The sequence below is a fragment of the Mesocricetus auratus genome, unplaced genomic scaffold (genome assembly GCF_017639785.1).
Source record: "Mesocricetus auratus isolate SY011 unplaced genomic scaffold, BCM_Maur_2.0 Super-Scaffold_100001, whole genome shotgun sequence".
NCBI lineage: Eukaryota > Metazoa > Chordata > Mammalia > Rodentia > Cricetidae > Mesocricetus > Mesocricetus auratus.
In genome coordinates, this window is record NW_024429187.1 from 4,395,599 (window position 1) to 4,405,564 (window position 9,966).

The window sequence follows — 9,966 nt, forward strand, 5'->3', positions numbered from 1 at the left end:
ATCAGGCATCCTGACCCTTTGTGGAAGATGAGTTCTACGTCTGTGTTTGTGTGTGTGTGTCCATATATCCACGCCTGCCACAAAATGTAAATGGATTTGTTATAAATCAGAAAGAAACTCCATCAGTACGGAAGTACGCACTGAACACTATCAACCTAATAGCTAGGGAAATTAACAAGTAATTTAAAACGTTCTGTCACTCAGTCTTATCACTTAAATTCATTATTGTAATTCAGCATCTTATTCAACTCATATATATTATAGATTGCCAGTTTTGAAATGGGAATTATCATTTTGAAATCATTTATAAAACTCTGCCAATGATGACAAGACCCATATTCTAATAGTGTACAGACAGAGCAGGCCATATCTTACTGGACTGCCCTCCTAGCGTTTCAGAGGCTTTCACAGTTATTATCAGGGTCTCCATCAGCTCGGGAAAATAATTAACATGCTTGGAGACAGGTGTGAGTGCTGCCAGGCGAAGCTGTCTGAGCCTGTATTATCCTCACTCCCCAGTATTTTTTTTAATAATGCACAGCTTGACTCCCATCTTCCTGTGTCAACATGGAGGGTGGAGGGTGTGTCTCTTCATTATGCTAGTGAGTGGCAGAATCTTGGCTTTTGGGAAAGCAGATAAAATAATCTTAATAGGAAGCTGAAGTAAGAGCAGGAATGAGGACTATCCAGTTAAGAGAAAATGAACAGAAAATTATCTTAGCGATGGTTCTAGAGTGTGCTGTTGCTGGCACTTCAGGTTGGCATTTCCACAGACCCAAGGAAGCAGGGTGGCAAAACGGTTAGAGCCATGAACCCAAGTACACACCATGAGTGTATGAACATGTCATGAGAAAGCCCCGTTTTATATAACAATAGTTTAGAAGACTAGAATAAAACGCTGTTTCCCACAGTGAGCTTTATTTATGAACTAAGTTGGATTCTAAATCATTATTCAACAATAAGCTACCTCTCTGGGAAGTTTAATAGCAGAATAAACAGTGAGGCAGGGTCGGGAGTCAGTCTGAATGGTGTTTGGCCGTCTGCTGTGTGAATCTGGGCAGCTCATTTGACCTTGTTCATCCTCCATTTCCTTATTTGACAAGGGAGAAAACTTTGGAAAAGCTCCCACTCTAATGCCACCTATCTTTGATATTTGAGGAACAGGGAGCCCCAGTGATTGAATACAGTCACATCACTGGGAAATTCAGAAGTATTTTCTTTCTCTCAAGGTTATGAGGCTCCCCTAATCTTCAGTTGTGCCGTATATCTGGCATGTCATGTGACTGAAACTGGGGGAGTCTATTGCTGGCCACTTGATGACACTAGACAAAACATTCTAGAAAAAGGTGGAATATTCTGAGTGACTTTCTCCAGAAATGAAGTCACTTAGTCACAGCTGTATTTAAACTCATGATTCTTTGTAGAGGTCTGTTCCGTTCACCAGGGCATGTGTACTTCAAAATGCAAAGCACAGGGGAAGTCTGGGTGCCGAGCCTCTGGGAATTGTTACCTCTCCCTCAGGTACCTGCAGGCTTGCAAAAGCAAGCAAGACAGCGAGCATTAGGCAGACAGAAAGACAGACATGGCAAGGTGTTCCTATCCAATATAAGCACCAGAGCTCACACTGGATGACATTGAACAGGCAGAGCTTATCGTTGCTAATCTTTCTCCTTTACAACCTGCACTGGTTACCTCATTTACAGCTATTATAAAGTATCTGACAAAAGCCTCTTGTTTGGCTTTATACTTTGAGGGGACACATCCTGTCAGAGCAGGAAATGCATGGTGGCGTGGTGGCGGCAGCAACATGGTACAGCTGGTCACACTGAGACCAAAGTTAGGCAGCTGAGCAGGGAGAAAGCAGGCCCAGGCTGTCAAACTTCAAGGCCCACCCCAAATGAATGACTTTCTCCAGCAAGGCTTCACCTTTTAAGGATCCACACCCTTCCAAAACAGCACTGTCATCTGAGGACACAACCCTGTGAGGGACATTGCTCATTCAAACACCAACCCCGCCCCAACACGAGGGCTCTGTGCTTCGTTGCTATTTCAGATATCTTCAGATACCCTGAGACCTGTCCTAGTCAGCAAAACCAGGTCACCCTAATATAAACAACTATTCTTATAGGTAGCAGAGAAAGAACTAGACTGAAATTATTGATGAGAGGTTATATGTCAGTGACTGGTTTAGATTTACTAATTAGAACTGGGGAAATGTTATGGGGGATCTCTGAGCGCTGCTGTAGGCCTCAAAGCACATTCACACATATCCTCAGCGTAACTGGTTTGAATGTTTCCCATTTGCCATTTCCACACTGGTTTGTGGGCCACTGAATCAATGTCCAAATACGTACATGACACCTTATGCAATGACAGTGCTTATTGGTATAAATTGTCACAGAGGTGAGAGAGCACAGAACTGGTCAGCTGCGTTGCTTGGTGTCTCTCTCTATTTTATGTTGCCAACTGGGAGGCTATGTGATGTGTGAGCAAGATTCTTCATGAAGAGGTATAGGACTCAGCATACGTTGTCCTGGATCCTCCTCCACAGTACCCAATCTTTCCATGGTTAGCAATAGGGTAAAAAGGGAACAGTAGAAGAGGGTTTTCACAAGGTAAAATAGCAAATAAAGCTTAAGGTGGTAGGCTGAGCATCAGGGAAAGTTCTAGCTACTTTGTCTTGGTAGCAGTAGGTACAGTTATAAACTGATGGCATAGAGCTGAGACATCTTTTACGTGTGTATGCTATATACATGTATGTGTGTTCCTGCACAAGTGCCTGTGCATGTGTGCATGCGTGCGTGCATGTGTGCGTGCATGTGTGTGTGTGTGTGTGTTTAATATGATGAGTGAGAGAACCAGGTGGAGCTACATGTGTATGGAAGCCAGAGACCAACATTGACACTGGGGTCTTTCTCTGTTTCTCTCTGTTTTTTTTGAGACAAGATCTCTCACTAAAATTAGATTACTTATTTGGGTCAGCAAGCCCTGTGATCCTCTGGTCTCTGACTCCAGCACTGGCTTTTGTATATACGGATGTACTTGGCCCTAATGTTGACATGGTGAACGCTTTACCAACTGAGCCATCTCTCGCTCCCCAGAGCCTTTCTCTTTTAATGAATACATTACTTACTTTCCTCATCACTGCGACCCAATACACAACAAGAAGCAACAGAAAAAGTAAGGTTTGCGTTGATTAGGCTTGAGGTGGCCCATCATAGTGATGAAGGCACAGCAGAGGGGAGAATTCATGGCTAAGGCAGAGGAGCTTGAGGTGACTCACTCACATCTCCAGGAATCAGGAAGAAGAGAACAGCTAGGAAGTGGTCTGTTCTATAAACCTCATTGCCTGCCCTACAGACAGCAACCCACTTCCTACAAGTTGTATAAATTTGGGGCCTATGTGTTCAAACACATGTGCCTACCGGGGAGAATTTTTACATCTAAACAGTCATCCGTGATGCATCTTTGTCCTATACCTACTGGTCCCTTGGGTGCAGTTCCACTTTGCAGCCCTGGGTGGAGGACATCTCCATTGGGATCAGTCTTGATAATGAGGGCTGGGTGCACTGTGACAGTGTCGCTATCTTTGTGGGTATTGTGGAGATCTGGCCACTTTGGGCATTTTCTCAGCTGTGGCACAATGTGCTTGGACTTGGCTGCGATAGACCCCTCGTTGAGCATGGAAGCTGGTTTCCTCTTTCCTGCCAGGAGAGCTGGCTCTCTCATTCACCACATTTTCTGGGTCTGCTGGATCCAGCTCAAATCCGCCTTAGCAGAGTCTGCCTCTGGGGAGCAAGCAACCCTTGAGAAAGGGCGGTTAAAGATGATACTCGTGGTTTCTGATTCCTGTTGGCATCCTGGATCAGGTGAAGACAGGGGCCAAAGCCCCCACACAACCCGATTATGCAACTAAGTTGCTTTGCATAAGGCCTTCCATTGGCAAGAGCAGTGCCTGCAGGAGGCAAAAGCTGGGGGTGGAGGATATAGGTCATTTACCTATAGAATGAGGCAAAAGTTCTGCTTGCCAAGGCTAGAAAGGTAGGTGGCAGGAATAGTGCCTTCCAATTTTCTAAGACTACATTTATCTCTCTGACTCATTTTATCCTTGTCATTACCCTTAGATAGGAGCTGCCTTGGATTAAAGCTCAGAAAAGGGTTTTGTAGAAGGTAACCAGTAACATGTTCACTGTAGTTCTCTTTAAAACAAAACATGATCTCAGCATCATTGATAGCGTTCACTTTTGCAGAGTGCAGTGGGCTAAATGTTTGCATACCCCACACACCCCTGTTTAGATAGGAAAACATTTCCTAGAGTGACAGTGTTAAGAGATGGGGACTTGAGGGAAGAGTGCACCACAAGTCCTGACGATTGGCATTAGTGGTCTTATAATGGAGATAGGGACACATTGGCTAGCTACCGTCACCTGGCAAGGATTCAACAAGAAGGTGCTGTATGAAGCTGGAGAGGTGGCTCAGTGGATACGTGGAGGTGGGGTATTAATGAGCTCACTAGACCCAAGATAAATGATAAATGGGTGTTTTATTAGATAACAACTCACACAGATAATAGTAAAGAACCACAGTGGCGTTCCTGCTGCTGAAGATGCAGCCTCTGCCCTCTCGATGCTGTCCCTGGCCCAAGAGAGAGCCCCACCAGGCTTCTCTACCTTCCCGTAGTGTCTGCACCTGAAACCACGCCCAAAGGGGTGACCACTAACACAAAGTCACTGGCAAGGCAAGATGCTACTACAGATAGGAGCTCTGGGCTTGATTCCCAGCACCCACATGGCAGCTCATAACCCTAGGTAGCTCCAGTTTGAGGTGATGTGTTGCCTTCTTCTAACCTCCAAGGGCACCAGGCACGCATGGGGTGCATAGACACACATGCAGGTAAAACACGCATACACATCAATTAAAAACAAACAACAAACAAATAAATAGAAGGTGCTGTCCATGAGAACTGGCTCCCCACTGTACACTGAACCTGCCAGTGTCTTACATTGTCACCTTCCACCCTCCAATACTGTAAGACATCAATGTGTCTCATCCTTAAGCCATGGGGTTTAAGCTAAAGAAGCATGAGCGCAAAAACACACGGACCTAGATATTTTTTGGACATAGTTCAGAAATCCTCAGGGACAGAAGAAGAAATAAAATATATAATACTTCTAATGCCTGAACTTACTGGCTTACAGAGATTGCCACAGAACTAAACATCTCTTGGTGGGCTTTGCTTTATTTTTATGGCAATGAAGATCAAACCAAGGTTCTGGTGCCTTCAAGTCCAGCACTATACCACTGAAGTACATCCCAGTCCTTAGATGGTGTCTTAACAGATGTCTTTTATTACTTTAGTTTTTGACAATGTCATATATGTATATAATAGATCTGGCCATACTCACTGGCCTCAATCTGTTTTCCATTCCCACAAATCCCTGCTTCTTCCAATAAGTCCCCATCCCACTTTCAGATTTTTCTGTCCTGATTTTGGTTTTAAGCCCTGGGTTTAACCAGAGACACCCACATGGGCCTGATTTGAAGCTAACCACTGAACCATAGGCAACTCACCAGTGTCACAACATGGAAGACAATGATTTCCCCTTCTTTAGGCACTCTAAAGACCGTCAATAGTTCTCCTGGGAGGAGCTTTCACCATCTATGACTGTTGTTGATGGGCTAAATCTTGTGCATAAAGCAACAGATTCTGTGAGTTCGTGGCTGCCACAGTCATATTGCATCCACAAGACAGCCCCTTCTCCCCATAATATGATCCTTCTGTTCTCTTGTCCCGCTTTCCTATGATGTGCCCCGAGCCTTAGAGATGGCTGTATGGGTGTACCCTATAAGGCTGAACACTCAATAGTTACTTGTTCTCTGCACCCTAACTGATCATGTACTTGTATTAACTGCTATTTGCTACAAACAAAAACTTCTCTGACGGAGGCTGAAAGCAGCACTCACTACATACATACATACATACACACACATGTACACACGTCACACACACACACAGATGTAGGAGCACATAAGTGCGTAATATATATATATATGGCAATTTGACAATGGATTCAAAACAATAGTAGGTTCACCATTGAGTCTATGTGATCTTTAGCCATTAGCCTTTGACCTGGTTCATGGAATGTGTCATGAACTCTTTCCTATGGAAGGGGCTTGAGAGCCAATCAGAAAGCTGTTGGTTACCTCTATAACAGTTGAACATATCTGTGAGCATCCATGAGCATATCTTATATTGTAGCATGAAATGTTCATAGCTATGTAAGTTATTGCTAATTTTCCTCTTCTAGCTGTCTGCATGTCATCAGCTTGTGGTACTATGGAAGCTAACCATGCGGAAGGAAGCTTCCAGTAAAGTTTCAGGTTGATTTCCCTTTATTTTGTAATCAAGGAATGTGTCTTCAGCAAGAGGGATTTACTGTCAGTTTCTCCTTGGGGGGAGGGGACCAAGACAAATGGCAGTAATTTATATTGTTTTGAGACTCCTTGGAGTCTTCTGAATAGCAATTTAAAGGGCAGTGCACCACACCAGGCTCTGAGACTTCTATTAACAATGCATGGATTCTTAACAGAATATTTTGTGGCATCTTTTCATTGTTGTTGTTTACTGGAATCTAAGTGAACAGTTCTTGGAATAATTCAGCTTTCATATTCAATTTGGAAAAGATATGAGAAATCCCCACCCAGAAAAGTATATGAACCCCTTATCTTGGGAGAACGCCAAGCATCTGTTGGAGACGGATGCAATCTCTGACATAAAATGTAAGGCTAAATAAGAAAAACAGCAACGAGTGTTTCAGTGTTTGCAGAGATGGCCCCGCAGATTTACTTTTGTTACTCTGTAGAAAGCTGATTATTCTGTCATTAGACATTTTTGCTATTCATTTGAATTAATAATTAAGAAGCTCCAGAAAACCAGGTAGGCTGCCCACAGAGCTTCTCTCTTTCTCTCTGTTCCCCCAGATCTAATCCCCCAGTCTCATCCCCAGCTCTGCAGCAGAACAGGATTGTCAGCCTTCCATTACCCTCTCACCCCCTCCCATCTCCTGAGGATCTCCCCCATTTGTTGCTTTTCCCCAGCCTCCAACTCCAGCAGGCACTCCCTGCTGACCCACAGGCCATGCCTGCCAGAAAACCAAGTAGCCTACCCACAGATCTTCTCTTCTCTCCATTCCCCCAGATGCAACCCCCCAGTCTGCCCCAGTTCTGCAGCAGATACCCTTGGCAGCTTTCCATGCACCTCTGCTCCCATCTCCTGTGGGTCCCTTCTAACTTCCTCCCCCAATTTGTTGCTTTGTCCCAGACCCCAACCCCCAACCGCAGCAAGCATCCCCTGCTAACTCAAGGGCCACTCCCCATAGGGTTACTGTTCCTGAGAGCCAATCCCTACAGTTTCATCCCAACTCTGTAGCAGGAAACCTGCTGTGGTCTCCTTTTCCTCTCTGATCCCATCTCCCTGGAATCACAAAGACCTTCTGTTGGAACCCTGGCATTATGTTGACCCCGCCTATTGACAATGGGTGGGACATGCATATTGGCATTCAGGCAGATACTTAGGCAGCTCAAAGGGCCCTGTGTTGTGTCGATGTCGACTACGTCATTGGTTACGTGGTCGCATAAGGACTCTGTACGTATGTGCAAGCTTCTTTTAAGCAAACACCTTCCACATGTTCACCCCTTCTTCTCTTTCTTCCTCCTTCCCCACTTTTCCTTTGTCTCCCCCTCATTTTTCTCTTCCCTCAATAAGCTCCTCATGGGTTTGTTGAGTCTTGTGGTTCGTGTTCCATCGTGCAGTAAATTAAGCAAAAGAACATTTTGGTGCCGAGACTCGCTCAGGCTCTCTCCGTAATTTCTCCAGCTGGCAGCGAGAGACACTCAGAGACACTGATCCCAAACCAACAACCCACGTTCCATCTACCCGTCTGCTGGGACCCTCAGGCAACATCGGCTACAATTTGGTAAGGTACCCCACTTCCCAGTCAGCCAGTCACAGACTTCAAGGCCACGGCTGATCCCTCTCACTGACCATCACCTCTGGTAGATTTCCCATGGGTACCACGCTCGCTGAGCAGTGCTTTCGACTTTCAGCTTTCTGCCTTTGCTGTTACGGATTACTGCCTTCTCCCTTCCTTCGGCCTGTGCAGAGGGACAGCCTAGCCAGCTTCTGCCAACGAACCTTACTGCCAGGCATAAAACCTAGCCTGTTCCATCTGCAGCGGATCTGCTTTCTTGTCGCTGGCAGTTTTAAATCTACTCTGTCTCCTTAAATGTCCTGTCTGTTTGGTGCAACATGAGAATCAGAGATCACACTCTGGTTCTTCCTTCTTCCTTTCACCCAGTCCTGTTTGATATAACTGCGTACATCTGGACATGTGATTTAAATTTAACTTTATATATGTGAATGTAAGCTAACTTTATGTGCAACTTAAATTCAACTGTGCTGTCTCAAATATTTCTAAATTGGTATGTATCTTTAAATGATGGTAAACATTTAAGGTTATAAAGATCTATTTCAAATTAACAAAATATATACACCACCCAGTCCTTCCTATAAGCTGTTTACAAAGGTTAAGCTTCTATTGCAAAAGGGAATTTTTCTCTACTTCTTTGTCCTTCACAGGCATAAATCTAACCTACTAAGTTAAAACCAGTTGCAGTCAGGCTGGAGGGCTCTGAGTAAAACATCTGTCCACAGCCTCTCAGCTTGGATCCAGTTCTCTAGACAGATCCTTCACTAATTTATTAATTACAGGAATAAAGCCTTACCTAGCCATCTATATGCTTAAGGCAAGTAACTAAAGACAGTTTTTTTTGTGTGTGTGCTGAGATATACTGAACAGACAGACAGCCCTCACATGCTCAGAGATGTAGAGAATATGGCATTTAAAATATTTTATTTAAAAGCTTTTCTAACAGAGATAGGCCAGCTGCTTGCCCTACCCCATTTCCTCCAAGAAGACTGGACACTGAAGAAATTCCACCCACAAAAGTAGCAATGCTGGCCACTGAGAAACCCTGCCTTTCACCTCAACTGCAGCAGAGGACTCTTCAGACCATGGACAAGAGGACAGTGGAATCGACTTTCTCCACGTTGTTTGGGCCAACAGTAGACAAGTCTTCCTAAAGCTCCCAATCCACAGGTCCCAGGCTATCAGCAGAAGGCAGGTGTCCTTAAAGCCTCTGACCTCAACAACTGTGGAGGGTTTAGAGCAGATGTCCATGCTGCCAGTTAGTAAGTATCTGTTATTCTGTAGTCATTAATCCAGGTAAAATTTATCCTTCTCAAGACCTCTGATGGCTGTAACTTCTTACCATCCTTTTCTTTAAAAAATGTTTTAAGGTATAACAAGCTGACTTAAGGTGTACAAATGCAAGTTATCAGATTTCTCTCTCTCTCTCTCATTATGCTACGGCTCATAGTCTTAACATTAATCAATAAAGTTCTGAAAAGCCATTAATCCAACTCTGACAGGATACTAAACACCATACTATATATACGACTATACAATCCTAACAGAAAGGTCAAGATTAAGGTGCTTTTCATTGTGTTAAAGATATCTGTCAGTTTAAAAAATGTTAATGCTTTCAGCCAAATTACCTCTGACATGAGTATACTGCTACTGTGTCTAATATTTATGTTTTTCACAAACTCAAAGGATTCTTGTAACCCACCCAAACAGGTCTAAGAGGTGCCAGAGAGTTCCATACAGCCTTGACTGCGATGAAACAACCAGCTAAGCCAGGATGTGGCAGCCCTCTAGCATTCTCAGGTTCCCCAAAGATGGTTAACACCCTCGAGGTCAACAGGAAGTAGTCTTGAGAACTCAACACCCTTATTCCCTAACCTGCCATGCCTAAACCCCCACCTTTTTAATAATAATAAGAGGTGAGATTGTCGGAACCCTGTCATTATGCTGACCCCATCCCCTGACAATGAGTGGGACATGC

General features: G+C 44.3%; 1 long non-coding RNA gene across 1 annotated transcript; it reads left to right on the top strand.

Moving 5' to 3' along the window:
* Positions 1 to 7,688: 7,688 nt before the first annotated feature.
* LOC121139737 lies at positions 7,689 to 9,573 on the top strand. The gene is made up of 2 exons (XR_005876652.1): positions 7,689 to 7,976; positions 8,107 to 9,573. It is a non-coding gene; the product is annotated as an uncharacterized LOC121139737 (long non-coding RNA).
* The last annotated feature ends 393 nt before the right edge of the window (positions 9,574 to 9,966 follow it).